The following is a 24,574-nucleotide window of genomic DNA, read 5'->3' as shown; positions in this document are numbered from 1 at the left end:
GTACATAGCCTGCACTAATTCTACCAATGCTTCTGGGACTTCAAACCATGGCAGTACTACCCAGATCAGCTTTCTTGGGACCTTGTCATATGCTTTCTCCAAGTGTAGGAATGCCTATTTGGACTATCTCCTCATCTCTAGCTTCTTCTCAAGTATCTGTCTCAATGCAAACATCGGGTCAGTTGTGCTGCATCGTGATCTGAATCCAAACTGCCATCTCCCATCTTACATTCTACTACTCTGTGTATCTGTTTATCAATCACCCTCACCAGAACTTTCATGCAACATGATAGGAGTTTGATGCCACTGTACTGCCCACAGTTGTGGATGTCCCCTTTGTTCTTGAACACTGGCACAAGTATGCTTATTCTCCAGTCATCTTGGATATGCCTTTCTCTCCACACTGCCATGAGTACTCTCAGGAGCCATTTCTCCCCTATCTCACCCAGCATCTTTATCATATCTGCTGTGACCTCATCTGAGCCTGCTGCTTTCCCTGACTTCATTTTCCTTAGTGCTGATCTTACTTCTTCTATGGTGAGCTCCTCTTCTTCTCTCATTGTAGGCTGTTTTTGGGGCAGTACAGATTTTGTGAGGATTTCTTCATTCAGAAGCTGCTGGAAATACTCCTTCCATCTGCCTTTGATGCCCTGGTGAGCAGGTTGTTACTGGCATCCCTTATGAAGAGTGTCTGACTGTCTTCTTTATCTTTCTGTCTTTGCCTTGTGACCTCATATAGTTTCTTTGTGCCCTTTACTCAGTCACTTTCCAGAAGTTGGTACAGTGCCTCCGATGCCCTATTCTTTGCTATTGCAACTTCTTTCTTAGCTTCTTTGTTAGCCAACCAGTAGTCCTTTCTAGCCCGGTCAGTCTTTTCTGTCTCCCACTTCTTCCTGCACTCCTTTTTTTCTTTTGATGACTTCCTGGACTTCTGCATTCCACCACCAGCTTTCCTTATGTACCTTATTTCCATACCCGGCTCGGCCACATATCTTTTCTGTAGTCCTAACACATGCTGTTTTTAGGCACTGACATTCTTCTTCAACTCCACCTTATTTCCTCCTCTTCTTGGGGTGCTAGACCCTTGAGTAATTCCTCGAACTGTTGTACTTACTCTCCAGTCAACTTCCAGGTCTTCAGCCTGGTCATTGTTGACCTTAGAGCCTTCTCTGACCACTGCTTGCAGCCGATTGTGGCAACTAGTGGTTTATGCTGTGGGCCAACTGTTTCACTGGGGATGACTTTGCAATCATGGATTCTGCCCCAGTGCTTTTCCTTACTAGGAGGAAGTCAAACTGAGTTCCATGTTGACTACTCTTGTATGTGATCTTGTTTGTGACTGTCTCTCTTTCTGAACCATGTGCTGGCTACTATCAAGCCATTTGCCAGACAGAAGTCTAGAATGGCTTCTTCTTTATTCTTGTTGCCCCACCCATGTGGACCCAGGCAGTCCTCATATCACTTCTCCTTCAAGTCACGCATTATCAACAGGTCCTGCAACTGTTATCTGAATGCACTATTTTCCTCACTATCACAACCCTGCTGTGGGGCATAGGCTGAGATTATGAATACTGCCCTATCATTACACTGGAGTCTGACTGCCATGAGTCTGTCATTAATTCTGATGATATCCCTTACTGCCTTCTGAAGCCTCTCTCTCACCACAATTTCGACACCATTTCGAGCCTGCCCTTCACCTGAGTAGTAGACTCTGGATCCCAAGCACATATACCACTCCCAAATGTATACCTTTCTAGACTGCTGCGCTGCCTTTCTATCTCATCTCCTGGATATATAGGATGTCCAGCCTCCTCCGTATCATCATGTCATCCACTTCCAAGCTGCTTCCTGTCAGTGAACCTAAATTAAGTATAGCAATTCTCAGCTCATGTTTGTCAGGTTTGTTGGTTTTACATCCAGCTTTTGCTCAACAGAGCTATCCCAGGTAACCCAGGCTGGGCAGCTAGATACCAGCCAGTAGCTTATTGACCCAGGGCTGCTGGGCTATGGTGGGCACACACTGGCCAGTAAGGGCACATATACCCCTCCCACCATTAGCACGAGTCCCTGGAGTGGGTCAGAGTAAGCCGGGTCCTCAACCCACTTATCACCGGTAACTACCCATACCCATTTTTGGAGACATTAGTCAACATGACCGAATCACCTAGAGCCATATTTTACACCATCGAGTGACTAGCCCTGCCACAGCACCCAGTCTGTGATCCATGTTCTCCTATCTTGAGAATATTCTGCACCACAGTAGATGCCCAAAGCAGTTGGTCTGTACAGCTCTTCCCCCTATAGGGCACCATGTAGAGTCTGTGCTGCTGCCCACAGCTCCATTCATTGGAGAGTTTGAGATGGAAACACTCAGCATATTTTTTGGACATGGGAGAAACCCCACGGAGACACAGCGAGAGCATGCAAATTCCAAACAGGCATTGGTTGGAGGTCAGGATCGAATCTTGTACCTTATGCATGGGAGGCGAAGACCTTAACCACTAAGCCATCTGGTCTCAATTCCACAGTCAGATATCTTTACCTGAGAATATATAATTGAAGTGATATTTTGAAATGCATAAAAAGGGAGTAGCATTTATGTAATTAGACATCCATCTTTCGAAGAAAGAGAAAAACTAGTACTTTGTGTTAACAGGTTACAGCAATAAACAGAAATGTCAGTAAAGAGTATGAAACTGTTGCTGAGAGACTGACTTACTGCCTGCTATGATATTCAGAAAAGATAACAGTTTATTCTCAATTATCCTCTGCACTTTTGATTTAATATCTCTGTAATCTGTACAACTGTTTTTTCCCTCATACCCACCCACCCAGTTCTTCTGGTGGTCTTAAGTCTTGGTGGCTTTGAGTTGCCCACCTCTGGTATAAAGTTGATACTGGATACTCCCCCCCAGTCACATTGCATCAGCTCATTCTACTGTTAATAGTGAAAACTTAGCAAAGGCCCACCCCTTTAGCTTAGGCCCACCCCTTTAGCTTCTGCATATTGAATTATCTCATTATCTTCTGCCTCTTCACCTTCTACAAAAAAAAAAAAAAAAAAAACGTTTCCTACCTTTCCTTGAACTATTGTAGCCCAGATACAGATTTGCTGTATCCAGGATTTTTTGTAAGCTTCTGAGTGGTGCTCTTCATTTTTTTCCCCTTAGATCTGCTAGTTATTTGCTCTCCTGCACTTTTATCAGCTTATTAGTCTAGCACTTTAAAGTATTCCCAGTGCCAGAAAGTCTGCTCTTCAAATTTTCCCTGAGAACTGGCTGGTTTATCAGTAGTAGCATTAAAATCTGAATCCCTGTGACTAGCACTTGCTCTAAAACCTGCTGGAAAGCACTAGGAACCCTTAAACTGATACAAGGACTCAATTCTCCATGTTAATAAGGTGAAATTAATCATAGACACTAAACAGGCTATAATTGCAAAGTAAGGTAAGGGAAAACAGCTCTTGTACTTTACAAAAGAAACACCGAACCAGGCATGTCCAAGGGTCAGCTTCTGGTGATTTCTCCTGTCCAACTGGTGAATCTGGGCATACTGGAGCAATGCAGCAATTGCCTCATGTACACTAACAACCCTCTCCTCCTACCACCCAACAATACAATCTGCGAGTGATGCACTTACGTAGCCAAACTGGAAGCAAAGCTCTCTCCAGCCAGGATTGTGCTAGACAGTCAAGAGGGGAAGGTTAACATCTGCACTACACCTCAAGCAACACACAGCCCTTCAAAACTCATGCCACCAACATCCATACATAGTAACACTAAACCCACTTATGTGGAGACCCTTAATATTAACCTGCCCAAGCAACAAGGACCTCTGAAGCTGAAGCGCAAACAAACACCAATCACAACCAAAGTGACACATAGCTCAAAACACCAGTGTGCCACCAAACAACAGCCCCTAAGGCAAGACAACGTACCCAACACTTTAGTCATAGGTGACTCTATAGTCAGGCACACTGATGTCCCACTCACCAGGCTGAACAAAGAGAAAATTGCTGTCAGCTGCCTGTCGGGTGCCAGGATCCACCACATAATACATGCACTCAAGTCACTCCACCACAAGTTCAAATGCGACTCTGTCATTGTCCATGTTGGAGTGAATGACTTGAGATGTACCTCCCTGGACTATATGAAAAGAGACATGGAAGAGCTCTTGGATGGTGTGGCCCAGGCAGGTATGACCCTAGCCCTGAGTAGCATCCTGCCTTCACTCAGAATGATACCACAGTATAAGAACAAAATGATTGACTTCAACAATTGGCTAAGTTTCTGGTGTCATTCAAAGGGGATCCAGTATCTGTCTGCCTGGGATGACATGATTGACAAACCATGATGCTTTGCCAGAGATGGTCTGCACCTGTCGCCCCTGGGATTCAGGTTACTGGCTAAGGCTCTTGCCACCCATATAGTGCCTTTTTTAAGCAAGGCTCAAAGGACAAAACCACCACAACAGATATAAGCATGCAAAATCTGAAGGTAATGCTACTCAGTGCTAGAAGTTTAAACCTCAAAATGCACTCACTCGAGGCACTCCTAAAAATGGAGAACATCGATATCTGTGCAGTAACTGAGACCTGGTTCAAGGCTCCAGAGAGCACCCCTGCAATACCAAGCTACAACTCTTACAACACTGTTTGGCCACCAAACCAGGATCGAAGCACTAAAGGCAGAGGAGTGTCCATATTCACCAAGGATATTCACACCTCCAGGCTAGTTGCCCAACACAATGCATCTGAAATTTACAGGTGCAACTAACACTAGGGAAGACTGCAATCCAAATTGTAGCTTGCTACAGATCCCCTACCGTGCCCCAATATTCTCACTACACCTTTCTAAACATACTGGAAAATATTAAGATACAACCAAACACCCTAATACTGGGTGATTTCAACTACCCTGCCATTAATTGGGAAAACTACTTGGGTACCAACACCTTGCCCAACGGTTCTTGGAATTCATTAATTCCACGCCCTGGATCAACTAATCCATAGTCCCACCAGGGGCCCAAATATTCTAGACCTAGTCATTACCAACATGGGAGATCGATGGTCCACACCAGTGGTCATCCCCTCGTTGGTCAGGTCTGACAATAAGTTAATCACCCTTGACGTCCTCATCCCACCCCCACCCCCCCCAGAAGGGAAACCTCCGTAGAAAACTTCTCCAAAGCCAACTTCATGCTACTCAAGTCAGAAGTGGCAAACTTCATTACACCCATGCAGAAGGGAACTGAAAGTTCGACTGCTGAATCCTACACCAAGACACTGTACAAGCACATCCACTCGTGTATGAATCATGCCATTCCAACTAGAACCAAGATGGTATCCTCCAAAAAAAGGAACCCAATCTGGTGGTCCCCTGCCAAAAGCAAACTATATAACAGAAAAAAGAAACTGTTGCAAAAAAAAAAAGAGGAAAATCCCAGGATGCAAAAAACTCCCTTACCAGCCTCAGTAAGAAGCTGAGATCCCTCATAAAATCCTTCAAAGCTAGTTACGAAAATAAAATTGCCAAAGATTCCAAGGACAACCACAAGGCATTCTTTAGTTATGTCAAGAATCTAAATGGCAAAACTCAGATCTGCTCTGAGCTACAAGAGAATGGCATTAAATATACTGATCCCAAGGATATTGCCAATATCCTGGCAGACTGATTCAGTACCAACTTCACCCCCCCCCCCAGTGACAAGCAGAGTACCTCAGGGTTCAGTCCTGGGACCGCTCTTGTTTGGCATCTACTTCTCTTAAGTACAGGCCAGCACTAAGGGACTCTGGCTAACAAAGTTCGTAGATGACTGCAAACTGAGAGCCATTATTGAATCCCCAAATGATGTGGATAGTCTACAAAAGGGCCTTACAGAAACAAATGCTTGGTGCCAGAGCCATGGGCTCAAGCTCAATGCCAACAAATGTATAGTTATCCCCTTTGGGAAAAACCATGTACCCATGAATTATCACATAAGTGGCAGTACACTAAACACAGAAAGTGTGATAAGAGAATTAGGGACACAGGTGGACAGTGGTCTCACCTTCGATAACCACATAGCAACAACAGCCAGGAAATCCATCTATGTGGCACACCTCATCATTAAGGGGTTTTCATCCAGAAAAAAGGAGGTCATTGTTCCACTGTACTCATCCCTCATTAGACCCATTATAGAGTACAATGCCCCGTTTGGTATCTACCTCACAAGACATCTGCAACAATTGGAAACGCCAGAGAAATACCTCACTAAAAGAATCACAGGCCTAAAGCAAATGCCCTATGCTGACCATCTAAAAAAACTCCAGCTATACTCTGTCACATATCGCCTACTCAGAGGCGATCTCTACTTAACACACAAGGCCATGTCAACCCCAGTGCTGTTGGATATGCTACACTTAAAGAAATCCCAATCCCTCAGAGCCACACGCTCCAGCGATCTAAACCTGGTCATCACAATGAACAAAACATGCTGGAAGGATAGGTTCCTGACCCAGAGACTCCCCATACTCTGGAATAGACTGCCCATACATGTCAAGCTGAGCGCCTCTTTGGCCCTCTTCAAAAGGAACCTTGACGATTGGATGGGAGATAGGAAATTCACCCCGGGGATCACGTCAGTTGTCCTGCTAGACAGGGGACCAGGCTAGTAAATATTCTGGGAAGAAATAGCCAGGGAATTGTTATGGCTAGGCTTGCATAGGCCCTACGGCCCGATAGCCTAGTACCAACCTATGAACCTATGAAAAATAATAATCCATACAGGTAACTCTGTAAATGTATTAGTAATGTTTAAATATCAGCAATGTTGACTGCATATAATACAGTTATGAAATAAAAGTTGCAGTTACAGATGTGAAGAACTGTATAGCATAGAAGGGAAAAAGTTGTAAGAAATAAGTATTATATGAAGAGAGCTTTGGTGAGAGATACCTAAATATAAATAAAACCAATTGCTTAGTTTAACTGTTTGTTCATAAGTATTTCTTGCTGTACATACAATATGGCAGAAATGACACTCACCACATCCTATTTAGAATTCATTTTTGGGGAGAGGAATAGAGGTTACTTTGCTGAAAGAATGAACAGTACATATGTTTTCAGACAGCATGCCGTTTTACTTCACTATTACTTACTATACATCTGACAAAGTCCTACAGAAAAAGATATTAACACTTTCATGAATTGATACATATCAGCTTTTGCAGCTCAGCTATTCTGGAGTGTTACATGCATTTTTAAACAAAAGTCAAGACTCCTTTCATATTTCTTTACTATTCTAGACAATTCAATAGAATATTTAAGTAATGTATTGTAATAATACACACATGCATGCATACAACCATTAAAATGAGAAAGAAAAATAAAAATAAAAAATGCTTACAGAGAGTATAAGACGTATATGTGGAATGCATTCAAATACAGCTAAACAAGATTGTCCTTCTCTCTTTAATTATAGCTGAGGAAGAGATATAATATGATAGCCAACAACAGAAGAGACAAATGCAGTGTCTAGCTGAGTCTTCTGGTAAGTATAACAGGCGTCCAAAAGGTATTTATTACTTAACTATGCATAGTACAAATTATTATACAGAATTCAGCAGCAGGAATAGTAAGAAAGCAATGTTTCTAGAACTGATTTCAGTAGAATTTCTGCAGACAATGTTGCTGTTATGCCTTCACAGCTGAAAGATATGCAACTAAAGACTTCACTGATCAAGATATATGTGTTATACTCTGATATGTTACCTTGACTAACTGCAATAATTAATTTTCAGATTGTTGTCTGTGTACTGTAAATTCTGTTGGTAAAGCACATAATGAAAGGCACAACCCTTCAGCATGACAAAAACCCTTGCCATTTCAATTCATCACAAGTATGCATAAGCACTACTCAATACATTCTTCCTAGGTACAAAAGCACTTCCCCAATCACTACCCCCAGTTGTAAGCATAAGCATTTCCCATACACAAGTTTATTTCAATAAAGATTATTTTGGAAGTGTTTTATTGTGTTGCTATGTTGCTACCTTGCATTCAAACAGTATTGTGTGTATTTATTACGTTTTTTTTCTATTTTATCTATTTCCTCCCTTTTTTCTTTTTCTTTTCTTTTCTTTTTTTTTTTTTTCTTGTTTTGCTTAGGTGTTTCTTTCTCCTTTGTTGTTTTTGCTTCTCTTCCATTTTTTTTTGTTTTATAGACATTCAGGTCCTTCATGAGCAGTCCAGGCACATAACTCCCAGGCTAGAGAGAGAGATCACCCTCTGCCCATCCAGGGATGTCCTCACAGGGTTGGAGTGGAGGCACCAGTACTGCAAGCACTCCAGCTTGTGGCAGCCTGGCAAACCTCACAGAAAGGGGGATATGAAGTTTGATTGAGGACATACTGAAAGAGGCAGTGGACAGGAGAATTCAGGCAGTCAAAGCCTCTCTTCAGCTTCATATGGAATTGAAAGGGCACATAGATCACTTGTTTCACCTCCAAATAAGAATACTCCTAGATCAGTAATAGTGAGATTTATGTCAACTCAAGATAAAGAATTAGTGTTAAAATCTGCTCAGGCCAAGTCACCTATAAAAATAAAATGTTTATGTTTTGATAATGATCATTCAAGTGCAGTTATATCTAAAAGAAAGCTTTTTCAGCCCATTATTAAGGAACTTAAACAGGACTAGATAAAGGTGCACCTCTTGTTTCCTGCGAGACTGAAGTTATTTATCAGAGATGGCATAAAAGTATTCGATGAACTTGACTCTGCTGTAACATTCAAAAAGACAAACAAATTAATAGACAAAATAGAGGATATGGAATGGTCAAGTATTCCCCTTTAAAGAGTTACGGAGAATAACAACTGGAAAACATCTGGAAAAAAAAAGAAACTGAAAGATAAATAACTGTTTATTGTTTTTATTTCATTATTTTTTAGTAATGTGTTTTTTTCTCTACTACTCAATTTTTTGACTCCAGAAATATGTTTAAGTCTGTTGGGTAAGGTAGCACTTCAAACTAATTGTGTTTCTTATATCAGTATGAGATTTGATTGTATTTATGTACATGTTGTGTATGGGAATGGATTTGGTTGGATTTCTGAAGCAATAACTTGAATGTAGCCCATTGTATCTTTATCTATTTTATTTTCGCTTATTGGTTATGAGGTATTTTTTATCAGCTTTCTTTTTAACTGACTGTGGTACTAATTTGACTAAACATGGTCAAATAACTGATTTGGCAATATTTTTATCCATAGTAACGGTCACAGCCTGCATTTCAAAGATGTAATTTTTCAACGGCTGTTTACAAAGCTCACAAGCCACTTCTGCATCTTGCGGTGCATTTATTAGTACAGTTCAAGTAGTTCCTGCTGAATTACTAACCTTTTTATTCTAAAAGGGTTGGTCTCGAGGCAATCCTGTGCTTTTAGCTTGTTTCAGGCTCTGCGATCGTTACACCATAAATCCGAGTGAAGAAATGCAAACTTTGACCTTACAAAGAAGGAACAGGATAGAACGCTCAGACGCTAACAGCAGAATGTCATCCTGAACAGCTAATTAACTTTAAATAAAGATAGTGTCATGCCATGTATATTTTCAACTCTACAAATACAGCAAGTATTTTATTAATGGGAATCAATCTTTCAGTGGAAAAAGTATATTTAACAGGATCAATGCCAAATGTATGAGTATAAGCAGCTTCCTTTCACCAAATAAGGTAAGAAGACTGTGAACAGTGACAGTTATGTTTCTAGTGCTCATATACTGACAGAGACTGTATTGTAAAGAAACAATAAGCAGTACTGAATATTTTTTGTAGTGTAAAAGAACTATTGCTTATTTAAAAAATTTTACTTTTCATATAAAGGGCAGAGGTGTAGAAGATTGCAATTTTGATATTCAACATCTGATAGTTATTTCAGTCAATTCTGGTCTCTATGAATTAAACCCTCAGATTACATCTTACTGGTTTGACACTAAATAGTAGTAGTATATAGCAACTAATAAAAGGTTGGACACTAAGGAGGGTGAAAAGGACCTGTACTGATTGGCTAGACAGAGGGACAGAGCTAGTAAAGATGTGCAGCAGGTAAGGGTGATAAAGGATAATGGGGGAAACTTACTCACAAGCGAGGAGAGTGTGTTGAGCAGATGGAAAGAGTACTTTGAGGGGTTGATGAATGAAGAGAATGAGAGGGAGAGAAAGTTGGATGATGTGCGGTTAGTGAATCATGAAGTGCAGTGGATTAGCAAGGAGGAAGTAAGGATAGCTGTGAAGAGGATGAAGAACGGAAAGGCTGTTGGTCCAGATGAAATTCCTGTGGAAGCATGGAGGTGTTTAGATAAAATGGCAGTGGAGCTTTTAACTAGATTGTTTAATGAAATCTTGGAAAGTGAGAGGATGCCTGAGGAATGGAGAAAAAGTGTTTTGGTACCGATTTTTAAGAATAAGTGCTGTGCAGAACTGTAGTAACTACAGAGGGATTAAACTGATCACTCACAGCATGAAGTTATGGGAAAGAGTAGTGGAAGCTAGGTTAAGAAGGGAGGTGATGATTAGTGGTCAGCAGTATGGTTTCATGCCAGGAAAGAGCACTACAGATGCAATGTTTTCTCTGAGAATGTTGATGGAGAAGTACAGTAAAGGTCAGAAGGAGTTGCATTGTGTCTTTGTGAATTTAGAGAAAGCATGTGACAGGATGCCTAGAGAGGAGTTGTGGTATTGTATGAGGAAGTCGGGAGTGTCAGAGAAGTATGTAAGAGTGATATAAGATATGTACGGGGGTAGTGTGACAGCGGCGAGGTGTGCAGTGGGAGTGACGGATGCTTTTAAGGTGGAGGTGGGATTACATCAAGGATCAGCTCTGAGCCCTTTCTTATTTGCAATGGTGATGGACAGGTTGACAGACAGAGATCAAACAGGAGTCCCTGTGGACTATGATGTTTGCAGATGACATTGTGATCTGTAGTGAGAATAGGGAACAGGTGGTGGAGACCCTGGAGAGGTGGAGATATGCTCTAGAGAGGAGAGGAATGAAGGTCAGCAGGACTAAGACAGAATATATGTGTGTGAATGACTGGGAGGACAGAGGAATGGTGAGGATGCAGGGAGTAGAGGTGGCAAAGTGGAATGAGTTTAAGTACTTGGGATCAACAGTTCAGAGTAATGGTGAGTGTGAAAGAGAGGTGAAGAAGAGAGTACAGGCATGACGGAGTGGGTGGAGAAGAGTGTCAGGAGTGATTTGTGACAGACGAGTACCAGTAAGAGTGAAAGGGAAGGTCTACAAGAGGGTAGTGAGACCAGCTATGTTATATGGGTTGGCAAAAAGGCAGGAGTCAGAGCTTGACGCGGCAGAGTTGAAGATGTTAAGATTTGCACTGGGTGTGACGAGGATGGACAGGATTAGGAATAAGTATATTAGAGGTTCAGCCCAGGTTGGAAGATTTGGAGACAAAGCCAGAGAGGCAAGATTACGTTGGTTTGGACATGTGCTGAGGAGGGATGCAGAGTATATTGTGAAAAAGATGCTAAGGATGAAGCTGCCAGGTAACAGGAAAAGAGGGAGGCCTAAGATATGGTTTATTGATGTGGTGAGAGAGGACATGCAGGTGGTTGGTGTGACAGAGCAAGATGCAGAGGACAGGAAGAATTGGAAACAGTTGATCTGCTGTGGCGACCCCTAACGGGAGCAGCCGAAAGAAGAAGAAGAAGATATAGCAACTAATAGGACCAGTTTACTGATTCTCAACAAATTTACTGGATACTTTTAATGAGGGCATATGGTTACGAAATTGCAACTAATGAAATGAGAAAGGAAAGGAGTTGTGATGTACATGTGTTAACTTAATCATTTTAAACTATGGTGAACTATTTATGCCCTTTTGTTATATAAGTGTGTTTGCCAATAGGGCATAGCTGATGGTGTCTATTTTCTGTATTTTATCCTAGTAGATGAATATAATAGTAATGCAAATTTCTATATCTGTAAGTAAATAGCCTTCTTGTGGCTGACTTTGGAACTATTTCCAGATTTGTTAAAGAAGCATTTTCTTAAGTGTTTGGCAATGCAGCAGTATAGCTGGTTAAACTATTGTTATTCAGCAAAGCTTCCCTCTACTCTTACTAGAAAACAACTTTTGTTTAAAGATGCAAAAGTGTGATGTTCCTGTACAAGATAAAATATTTGAAACTACTTTTCATCCAGATTTATGGGATTGCATATATTTATATTGTTTATGTATTTTGCTATACAGAAAATATCCAATGGGGAAATTTTGCACACAAACAAAACAGTATCCTAATTTAATGCATTTTAATTTAGATTGATCTTTATTCTAAAACAATACTGATATCCATATGATTTTTGATTTTGTAATACATCTACAAACCACTATTGTTTTAGTTGTCATATATAATTTAACAAGACCTTATAAATAGCATCAGTGTAGTGTATTTTTAAGAAAATAACAATATACGTCAAAATATTTTACATGTAAATACTTTAATATATAGAATATACAAAATTCTCTGGTAGAATTAAAAATGTATAAGAATTATTAGGTTTCATTAGTGGCGGGGGAATTAACTGTTGTTAGTGAGAAGGTGGTCAACTCAAACAGGATACTGTTTGAGTTAGGAGTTTCTTTGAACTCCATAAAAGGGGCGAGGGTATATAGCATTTTAGCTTCTTTGTATATCGTTAACACTTGTTCTTAGGTGTCTAAATATTCTAACGGTTTAATTTACAATACTGTCTTACATCATTTGGACTACAGATCTAACAAAACTTATTTTAATATAGTAGGAATAAAAATGTATGTGAGTATATTTAATAAATTAATGATTATCACTCAAGTAAACTCAACCATTGCTTTTTATGCCAACTTTAAAATGTTTATCCATTAATATTAATGGGTTGGGAGGGTGGCCTAATGGTTAAGGTGTTTGCCTTACAAACTCACAGTGCAGGGTTTGACTCTCACAAGGGATAATTGGCTAGGCTTAAAATAGCTCACAAGGGCAGTTAGCCTAGTACTAACCTATGTTAAACAATAGTTGCAAAAGGGGAAGTTTATATAAATATTTGAATCTTTTTAATCCTAATGTATTTTACAAAAAACATCTTTTAAAGGGTGACAAAAACAGACTTAATAATATAAAATATACAATACTATCTAGTTCACACCATCAACAAAAGAAAAGAGGTGTTGCAATTTTATCAAACAATACTCTACCATTCATTAAAATAATAGATATATACAATGATGATAAGGGTATGTTTTGTGCTGTTACACTAGAACTTCACAGGAAAATATACATCTTAATTAATATCTACTGGATTCCAGGGATAGGTATTCACACAGTTAAACAACACTTAAACCAAATAGTACAATTTTCTAAAGGAAATATTATTTTAGCAGGGGATTTCAATTGTATAGTTAATAAAAAATATTCTACTGCTATTAGTAAAAGGAGAGTGACATCAGCAGAAAACTTGACTGAATTTGCTGATACATATATTTGAGACATCAATGATTTTGCGATTCAAATTCTCTTTTCTATGCATATTTCTCTCAAAGGCATGGTTCATATTCTAGAATTGATAGAGTTTATATTTCTAATCAGTTAATCAATAAATATAAGCAAAGTTAATGTAGATTTGTACCCATTATCTGATCATAATGCTATATCTTTTGATCTATTAATGAACCCAAACTATTATACTGAAATTAAAGAATCCCAGCATACTTAACTACCCTAGCTGACTGTAAAGAATTTGTCATTTCTGAAACAAAAAATGTATTAGTCTTAATAGTACTGAGGACACATCTGCCATTTATATTTGGGATGCTCTAAAAGCTTACTTTTATGGGAAAATAATAAGTTGGTACATTAATTAAAAAAATTGGAAATTGGAATAAGGAATTAAAAATGCTTCAAGAGAAAATTGATAAATTAAAATTATATAATCAGATAAACAAAACTAGTAAGGTTGAAGAAATTAATACTTTGAATATTAAATACATAGAAATCCTGAATCATAAGACTAAGATTAACTTAGAAAGATATAAATTCATAAAGTTTTCCACTAACCTAAGTCATTAAATAAACTGGCCATCAAAACCAAGAGGCTCAGTAAACTTTACCATATTAAAGAGATCTATTCGGGTAAAAAGGAAGCTGGTAACTGAATTAGGAGACATATTAATGGAATTTAGAGATAATTTTAACACACTTAATCAAATCTCAACTACTTTAGATCCTAAAGAATCTGCAAGATCTTTTATAAAGAACTATACTAAAAACAAATTAACAGAACAACAGAATAATGCCTTAAATAAAACAATTTCATTGCTAGAAATCAAATATCAAATCAATGCTTTAAAACAAAACAAGGCCCCAGGTAATGATGGAATTATACCAGAAATCTATAAAATACTACCAAAAGAAGCATTAACTTTATTACATCGTTTTTTTTCTCAGTGTCAAGATTTATTCAATGTGCCTCCTTCCTGGAAGTACACCCTCATCTCACCCATACTGATGACAGAGAAAGATCCCTGTAGGTGTTCCTCATATAGACCAATCTCACTTTTAAAAGTAGACTATAAAATATATATGTCCATTTATGCCAATAGACTGAAGAAATTTCTTCCAACTTTGATTGATGAAGATCAAACAGGTTTTGTTTTAAATAGAAACACACATGACAGTATTAAAAGAGTATTAACTGTAATAGATCATGCTGTCAAATCTGAGAAAATTTTAACTTTAATAAGCTTGGATATAAACTCTGCCTTTAACTCGGTCAATTGGGATTACCTCCTTTTTATATAGGTTCATGGGTTCATAGGTAAGTACTAGGCTATCTGCCCAAAGGCATTTATAAGCCTAGCTGGAATGTGTTGGCTTTCGCCGCCCCCTTAGATTAGTACCCTGTGCCTCTGTCCAGCAGAGCCATTGAAGTGATCCCTGGGGTAAACTTTCTGTTTCCCATCCACTCGTCAAGGTTTCTCTTGAAGAGGGTTAGCGAGGAACTCTGTCTAATGTAGATTGTAATCTTGTTCCAGAGCATGGGAAGTCTCTGGGACAGGAATCTATCCCTCCAGCACATCCTATTTATTGTTGTGGTGAGGTTTAGATCCCTGGAGCATGTGGATTGAGGGGATATGGTTTTATTTAGGTGGAGCATGTCCATCAATTCTGGGTTGGACATAGCCTTGTATGTCAGGCAGAGATCATCTCTGAGTAGGCGGTATGCAGCCGAGTACAGCTGGAGTTTCTTCAGTCGAGCTGCATAGGGCATCTGCTTGAGGCCAGTGATCCTCTTGGTGAGGAACTTCTGTGGTCTTTCCAGTTGTTGCAGGTGTCTTGTAAGGTACATCCCAAATGGGGCATTGTGCTCTATGATGGGTCTGATGAATGATGTATAGAGGGGCCCAGTGACCTCTTTCGATCTGGATGCAAACCCTTTTGTGATTAGGTGGGCCACATAGAAGGATTTTCTAACCACTTTGGCAATGTGATTATTAAGGAGAGGTCCCCAGATCTCTTATTACGTCTTCCGTATTTAGGGGGCTACCACCTATGTGGTAGTTTGTGGGTACTTTGTTTTTTTTCAAAGGGGATGACTATGCACTTTTTGGCATGTAGCTTGAGGCCATGGTTTTGACACCAGGTACCTGTCTCAGTGAGACCTTTTTGGTGGATGTCTGTGTCAGACAGAGGGTCAGTTATAGCCCCTAGTTTGCAGTCATCTGTGAACTTGGTCAGCCATAGTCCTCCTGTGCTTGCCTGTACCTCTGAGAAATATATGCTGAACAGGAGGGGTCCTAGAACTGAGCCCTGGGGAATGCCACTTGTAACCGGTTTAGAGTCAGACCTAGCTCCCACAACTCTTAGCATGTGGGTTCTGTCCGTGAGCCAGTTGGCAACCCATCTCGTGATGTAGGGGTTTATGTTCAGACTGGTGAGCTTGTCTATAATACCTGAGTGGGGAATGGTGTTGAAGGCCTTTGCGAGGTCTAGGTAGGCTGTGTGGACCACCTTTCCCTCGTCTATAGCCTTAGTAACTGTCTCAAAGAATTCCACCAGGTTTAGGAGGCATGATCTGCCCTTAACAAAGCCGAACTGGGTAGGGTCCAGTGTTTGGAGGTTTCCAATGTCTCTGTTAATGAGATCCATGATGATGCACTCCATAGCTTTGCAGACCAAGCTAGTCAGGCTTATAGGGCGATAGTTTCTGGGGTCCATTGTGGCTCCACCTTTGTGGAGCGGAATAACTGTTGCTGTGCGCCACTCTGTGGGCATGTAGCCTCTGGAGAGGCTGAGTTTAAACAGTGTGTTTAGGTGAGGGGTTAGTTCATCTCTGAGCTCATGTAGGACGCAGCCTGGGACACCGTCCGGTCCCATTGATGCTGTGTTTTTGGCTTTGGAGAGGGCTGTTTTAACCTGAGTGTCTGTGATTTCAGGGGCACTACATTCTTCTGGTATAGTTATGGGCCCTTTTGGAGGTGAGAGGTGGGTGAAGTTTGCACTGAACCTGTCTGCCAGGATGTTGGCTATATCAGTCAGTTCAGTGTATTTTGTGCCATTCTGCATTAACTCTGAGCAGATCTGAGAATTGCCACTTAGATTCTTGACATAGCTAAAGAATGCCTTGTGGTTATCTTTAGATTTATAAACATTAAACTTTTTTAATAAATTCATACATCTTATATCACTCCTTTATAATGGATCTCAGGCATATATAAAGATTGGCTTGTATATATATCATATAACATTCTGATATATAAAGGAACTAAACAAGGATGTCCCCTCTCCCCTTTGCTATTTACAATCATAATGGAACCCCTAGCTAATTATATAAGGATGAATCCAGATATTGAGGGATTTAGTTTGAACTCTGAAACAACCTCCAAAGTGCAACTATTTGCTGACAACATTCTCCTTACCATTAAAGGAACAAATGAAACTTTACAAGCTATATTTGATCTAATTGAATATTTTCAAAAGAAATATGGCTTAATTTTCAATGACAGTAAAACAAAAGTACTCTCCATTAATTTAAATACTAATCTTTGGGATCAGAAATGTATTAAATATGTGGTTAAAACAAACCATTTAACTTATTTAGGAGTTATATTAGCTAATAATATAAATGATATAATAAGATTAAATTATAATAATAGTATATGTTCTGTAAGTAATCTTATAACTAAGTGGAAACAACTCTTATTTACAATGGATGAGAAACTTTCAATTATTAAAATGATCATTTTACCCAAGATACTTATCCAAATCATTAATGTCACCAAAAACACTGATAAAATAATTCAACACAATCGTTTTGAAGTTTCTGTTGTACCCAAATAAACCCAAAGTAGGTCTTAGTCATCATATGAGAGAATGTTTTTTATGAAGAGATTGGTTTACCTGATATAGAATAATATTCCATATCATCAGTGATTAAGACCTTCTCTTTAATAACCAATGAAAATTATTAAGCCAGATGGAAAACATTTCAAGAAGTCCTTTGTTTTAATATCAATGAGAGATCCAGTTCTAATAAACTCTTAATACTGAATAATCCTTTTATTTGGATCTTAAAAAAAAAATTCTGCTGAACAAACTTCCAAGTAACTTTCCCTATTATATAAAACTTTTACTAAAAGATTTCTGAAATTTTATATATAAAAATATGACCTATAAACATTGGATATTCAATTGGTTTTCTAGTGCCTACACAAAGAATGTTATATCTACTTCAAATTTTCCTGACATTATTTTGTTGAAGGAAAAAAACTTACTTTCTGGTCTCAGTTCATAGAAAGTGATAAGTTAATCTCATTGGATCACCTAACAAAAAAATATGATTTAAACAGAAACTCATGATTACAACTCCAATCATATAGACAATTTATGATTGGCAAAATCAATTCAATCCCTCTAAGTTCAAGAACATCAACACCTAAACTAAGAACATTTTTAATGATGTTTATTCACCAAGATACATCCATTAAATGTAAACTTTCAACTATAGATAGAATAATCAACAATGAAACAAAAATATAATAGACAATTACTGGAATTATTTCTTATCAATAAATAATAAGTCATCTGATGATGATAAAAAATAATTTTAAGGTGGACTAGATGGAGATTATATTCATGGAAATTTATGACTAGAGCTTTTTACACACCTCATAAGCTGGAATTGATCAGCAAGGAAAAGGTATTGTGTTGGAAATGCAAAACAGAAACCAAAGCAGATTGGTCACATGTTTTATGACTGCATAACTTTAAAGCAATATTGGGAAAACAATTTATAATTTTCTTAAAGCTTTTTTTACAGACAGATTTACTTTATCTAAAGTTCTGATATTGTTCAATACTCTGATTCCTAACTGTGTTAGAAGAATTAAATACCCCTTATTATGGTCTGTTTTGACAGTAGCCAGAAAAGTAATAACCAGAAATTGGAAATATGAGCACCCTCCTTTATTTGCAGAATTCAAAAATATTCTTATTGAACTATGTCAATTGAAAATGATGACTATTAAATCAAAAACTGCTAGAACATCTTTTTCATACAATCTGTGGTCCAACCTTAAAATGTTATTAGATAAGAATTCATACATTATTTAATGACATCATTATTTGTTTTATAGTGCTTTGTTAAATTTATCTAATAGACACTAATGTAAATACTTTGGTTGATGTTAATTTTATGTTTATATTATTTGTTTTAATAAGCAATTTCCTTATTGTATTTCTTCAGCTGATGTTGTATCATTAAAAACTTTAATAAAAACTATTTTAACAAAAAAATGGATCTCAGTATTCTGAAGCAGTATATGTTAGGCAGGAATTTCCTTTTTATGGCCCAACCATACCCATGATATATATATATATATATATATATATATATATATATATATATATGTATACATATATATACATATATATATATATATATATATATATATATATATCAAATGCTCATTCTTTTTAAGGGGATCATAATTTACTCTAGACGTAGATAGCCACAATGTCAGAAATTAAATCTCGGAAGACTCTGTGAAACATAACAAAGATGGTGAAAGGATAGAAGAAGTAAAATAAAAAGTAAGAAGTGCAAAATGTACAGGATATGAAATGGGATGAAGTAACGGACAGAGAAATTGAAACAAAAGTAAGAAAAGCTCCTAATTGAAAATCTCCTAGGCCCAGATGCAGTACCTAGCTTCTGGCTAAAAGTATTAACATCTTTACACGATGCTTTAGCCCTGAGTAAGAACTATTTGCATACACAAACCGAACAGACACCAACCTGGTTAACAACAGGAAAAATGATACTCCTGGTTAAGAGTGAAACTACAAGTTACCCTAAAAACTATAGAATGATAACTTGCCTTCCGACAATCGTCTTCTTCTTTCAGCTTTTCCCGGTTAGGGGTTGCCCAGCGGATCACCTGTCCGCTCATTATTATAAACTATATACTGGAATTGATGCCAATAGAGTTTTTAGTCATTTAGAAGAAAACTCAATTATGGAAATAGAACAAAAGGATAAAGAAAGAAAGTCATATGGAACAAAGGATCAGTTGTTCTTAAATAAAATCATAATGGAAAATTGTAAAAAGGGGAAGAATCTAAGTATGGCATGGATAGACTACAATAAAACATTTGACAGGATTCCACATTCATGGATAAAGAAGTGCTTACAAATGTATAAGATACACCCTACAGTGATCGATTACATTACAGTGACAAAGAAACAATTGCAAACCACTCTTCAGCTAACCCTGATAAAGGACAAATTGTTATCACAGGGATAAGAATTGAAAGAGGGATATAACAAGGTGACTCTTTGTCACCACTGCTCTTTTGTCTCACCATTAACCCATTAAGCTGTCTATTTAACAGACTATGTCATGGTTAAAATTTGGCTCCCAGAAAACAACAAAGTGTAGAGACTTCTCATGTTCTTTTTGTGGATGATTTAAAACACTGTGATTCTTCAGATGAGAAACTGAAAGCACAACTGCAAGTAGTCAAAACTTTCTCAGATGATATAAGGGGTCTATATTTTATGTCCGAATTTTTCTAACTTCGACCATGTGGTGTCGATCATATGGTGTTCGAAGTTAGAAATCTTCGGACATATAATATAGACCCGATATAAGAATGTCATTTGGTCTTGGTAAATGTGCAAAAGCAACCTTTAAAGCAGGAAAGCTGCAGCACCAAGAAAATATTCTGGGACAGGAATGTGATATAAAGGAATTTGAGCAGGAGGGAGTGCATAAATATTTGGGAATTGATGAAAGATCAACAATAAAACATGAACAAATGCAAATACAACGTTGTAAGGAATACTTTAGAAGACTAAAATTAATACTGAAAACAGCCCTGACATGTAGGAACAAAGTCCAAACTATAAGCCAATTTGCTGTTCCTGTTCTTACAGTTTTGGGGTGATTGACTGGGCCCAAATGGCATTGGATCAGTTGGACAGGAAAACAAGAAAAATGCTTCATGCTTATCAAATGATTTATAAAAAATCAGTGTATACTGGGTCTATATTACATGATCAAAATTTCAAAATTTCGAATCTGTTATGGTCGACACCATATAATCAAAGTTTTAAAACATCGAAGATGTAATAAAATACAACAACCTACAAAAACAAACCATTTAAATGTTTTAAGCAGGGGGGCAAGTCCCTCTGCACCCCCCACACACCCCACTACTTAAATATACCAGCTCGGAGATCACACTACAGTGCAGAAAAGGAAAATCTTACTTTCCGCACTGTACAGAGATCTCCGTTAAAAGATTCAAAGTTTCAAGACTTTGATCATATGGTGTTGACCATATTAGATTCGACATTTTGAAACTTTGATCTTCTGATATAGACCAGTGTATACTATGGTGATATATTTCCCATTCTGAAGGAGCTATGGTCTTCCTCAAAACTGATTACATGTGTAGATCTGCAATCGTAGGACTGCATAAATATCTGCTGACCTTTCAAGATCCAAACATAGTGAAAGTTTCAAAACATGAGAAGAACAAGTCAAAGATGACTTCCCTGCTTACTTTAACAAAAGCATACTGGTGTCGAGCAGGAACAGAAATCAAACCAGAAGTAGACAAAAACCAGGCAGCAACTGAATGTGCAAAAAAAAAAAAGAAGACGAAGAAGAAGAACATAAGGTGAAGGATCAAATGAGAAAGCAGGAAATGTGGAAAAGGCATAACTATAGCAGTAAGTGCAGAAAACTACTGGAACAAGCTCATGCTGATCAGGGTCTGATGCAGGAATGGTTAAGGAGAGGGGAATTTAAACCAAAAGATGAAAAGATACTATTGGTTGCCCAGGACAAATGAGTATGCACACGTTGGTTTACAAAGCCCATTGAACATGCTGGGGAAACAGACAAATGCAAGTTTTGTAAAACAGAACTTGAAACAGTCACACATCTTGTTGTTGGGTCTGATGCACTAATGGCAGAGGGCCTTTGTACTGAAAGGCATAATAATGTGGCAAGACTGTTGCATTGGGGATTATGCAAACATTACGATACTAAATTAGATGAGAACCAATGGAGACATGATCTACAAAGCATTATAGAAAATGATGAAGTTTATATCACATGGAATCACCCATTTCCAACAGTTCAAAAAACAGATATGAGAAAAACAGATATAATAGTCCATGAAAAGAAGACAAAAGTAGCATTGATCACTGAAGTTGCTGCACCCAGTGACTACAGTATCTTACATACAGGGAGACACAAAGTCATAAAATACCTGGATTTGCAGGCAGAAATGAGGACAATGTGGAAGACGGATACCCAGACAATTCCAATAGTAGCAGGAGTAATGGGTCTGATAAAATGAATTTACAGTCATGTTTAGATATGCTGCCAATACATGTACTACCATATGAATTGCAGGACTCGTTTTTGAGCATGTTGTGGGTGCTGCAAAGAACACTTTTGATCAAAGACTGAAACAATATTAATTTCATGAACTTTAATCTTACTTTGACTTAGGAACAGGGTCCATTCCCATCATAGTATTGGAAACACAAAATACTTGGAGAAATTAAAACAGATAATTTGTTTTAAGAAATAAATGGTGTGTAGTATTCAGATTCATGCTGATTGGATGACCCAATCAGCATGCCAACTCTCAACTGAACATATCCCAGTAGACAGAAGTAAAGGTGCTGAGGTCTTTTTGAGCAGTGTACTTTTTGTTGGGATACTCTAACATTAACATATTTAATGACAGACAGGACAAAATTTGAGAAGAATCAAGACTATGCTGAAATATTCTGTACAATGGAAATGTATTTTTATTGGTAGTATGATCAATTATATTAACATTAACCATGCCTCTTAACTGTCCAGACTTTTGCAGAGTGTCCTCCCAGTTTTGCCCTGCCCCTCATAAAATCACTGAGAATCTCTTAGTCATTAATGACACTGATGTATAATTACAACAACATTTTCAGCAGCACTACCTCTTCTGAAATATGAAGCTGCATTATTAGTATTTCTTCAGTATCTATGTTGGTGACATTTATTTTCATTTGAAATACCAATATTTAAAAAAAATGTCAGCAATGTACATTTCAGTGCATCAAACGGAGCTCTGTAACTACTTAGTTAGAGATACTGAAATGCACATTTTTGGGACTTCTTCACAAATGGGCAGTGCAAAAAATGCAGATAGTGAAGAAATGCTGGCAAAATGCATTTCAGTATCCATAAATGTGCACCTACACAACTACTTGACAAGTAATGTCATACATATATGACAAATGCTCCAATGCAGTAATTTCTGGCACGACCCAGGTACAGATCATTAAGAAATAAAACAATGAGCTGCACTGGGGGCATAGAGGGATAAAGCCCTAACTATATTCTAGCTTACCTGGGTCCAATTAACAGCACTGGTGACTGATGGAGCAGTGGGGGAGGGATAGGTGTGTCCATCTCAGGGGTGGGTGACTACATGGGCACTCCTTGTGATTGCCGGTGGAGCCTGGAGATGTTACATTGGAAACCTCTGCTCAAAAGAGAGAAAAAGGGTGGAGGGCCTGGCTGAGCTGCTGCAGAAGTTGGGAGATATGCAGCATGCCCCCATTGCACACCTGCCCCCTTGGATGCCTCCTGGAAGAAAATGGTGGTGGGCTCTGATAATGGGAAAATCAAGGGCCTGACACTTATTTATGGGAAGTGGATTGTACAAGAGTAAAAAGATGTGATCTTTAAAAATAAAAGCATAGGCTCACAGTGACAAAGAATGAAACAGGAAATTATTGGCTGAATAAAGAAAGGAACATTCACAAGCCATGCAGATCAATCATTTCAAGACAGCAGAGAACAGAGTAAAAAAATTATTTACTGGCTGAGCAGGAAATGAAAGGCCAGTGGCATAGCAATGCCTCACATATGTTGGCATCTGAGGCTATGGCCCCACCCAGTCCACCCTTTCTACAATTCTATATAAAAACTGTGAAACTGTAAAAAAACGAACCACAAATGAAAACCTTAGGTACTTATCCAAGTGGAATCAGGGAATGACTGAATAAAACAAGCAGAACCATAGTTTAAGTGCTTTCATTCTTTTACTAATAACAGAAATTTGTCAGAAAATACAAATAATTGCCACCGGCAAGTTAAAAATCATGTAGAATGTGACATGCTGATCAGATCAACCAATAAAAAATAAGACTCGAATAATAAAAAAGTAACAGAAAAAAAAAATTTTCCCTAAAGAATATACATTGAAAATACAATATAATAAACATACATTTAAATATTTTAAATATTTTAAATAGGGCGCCTCTAAACGAACACTATAAAAGCATAAGTTAACATTAAGTTTACAAGAGAACAAAAACCAAGGATGCACCAACAGCTATGTAGAAATCCAAAAATTATCAGCAGACAAATCCAAAACGACAACAGCCAACGATGTATTCCACTTTTTATTGACAGGAACAGAATAAAATAGTAAGCGCTTTCACATCCTATGATGCTTCTTCAGACTTCAATAACATTCAGTGAAAAGCCACTCTTTAAATACAGCTTCTTTGCACAGCTTAATCACATAACAAGCAATTACCTATTCATGTTTAAAGTGCCTGTACCTAAAGAATTCAGTAGTACTTTAAAAGTTGATCACTTAACCCAGCATTATGTGCATAACAAAGTGCAGTTGAAATAACATTGTAAAAATGTTGTTTCAGCATTATTCATAAAACACATATAAGCCACTCTTTAGATGCAGCTTCTTTGCACAACATAATCTCATGTCAAGCAGTTGACTAATCATATTTAAAGTGCCTGTACCTAAGGAATTCAATGGTGCTTTAAAAGTTAGTCACTCAGTACAATATTATATGCATAACATAATGAAAATGTTATTTCAACAAGTGTATTTCATCCTTTGAAGTCTTCTTCTGAAAACTCCATTGAACTTATCTGTCATTGACCAAGTTTATAAAGTTTTGTCTATATAAATTAGCTTATTAAAAATATATAAAAATAAAATGTC

This window comes from Protopterus annectens, chromosome 5.part1 (genome assembly GCF_019279795.1).
Source record: "Protopterus annectens isolate FY-2018-M chromosome 5.part1, PAN1.0, whole genome shotgun sequence".
In the NCBI taxonomy this organism is placed as follows: Eukaryota; Metazoa; Chordata; order Ceratodontiformes; family Protopteridae; genus Protopterus; species Protopterus annectens.
This window is presented reverse-complemented; position numbering follows the sequence as displayed.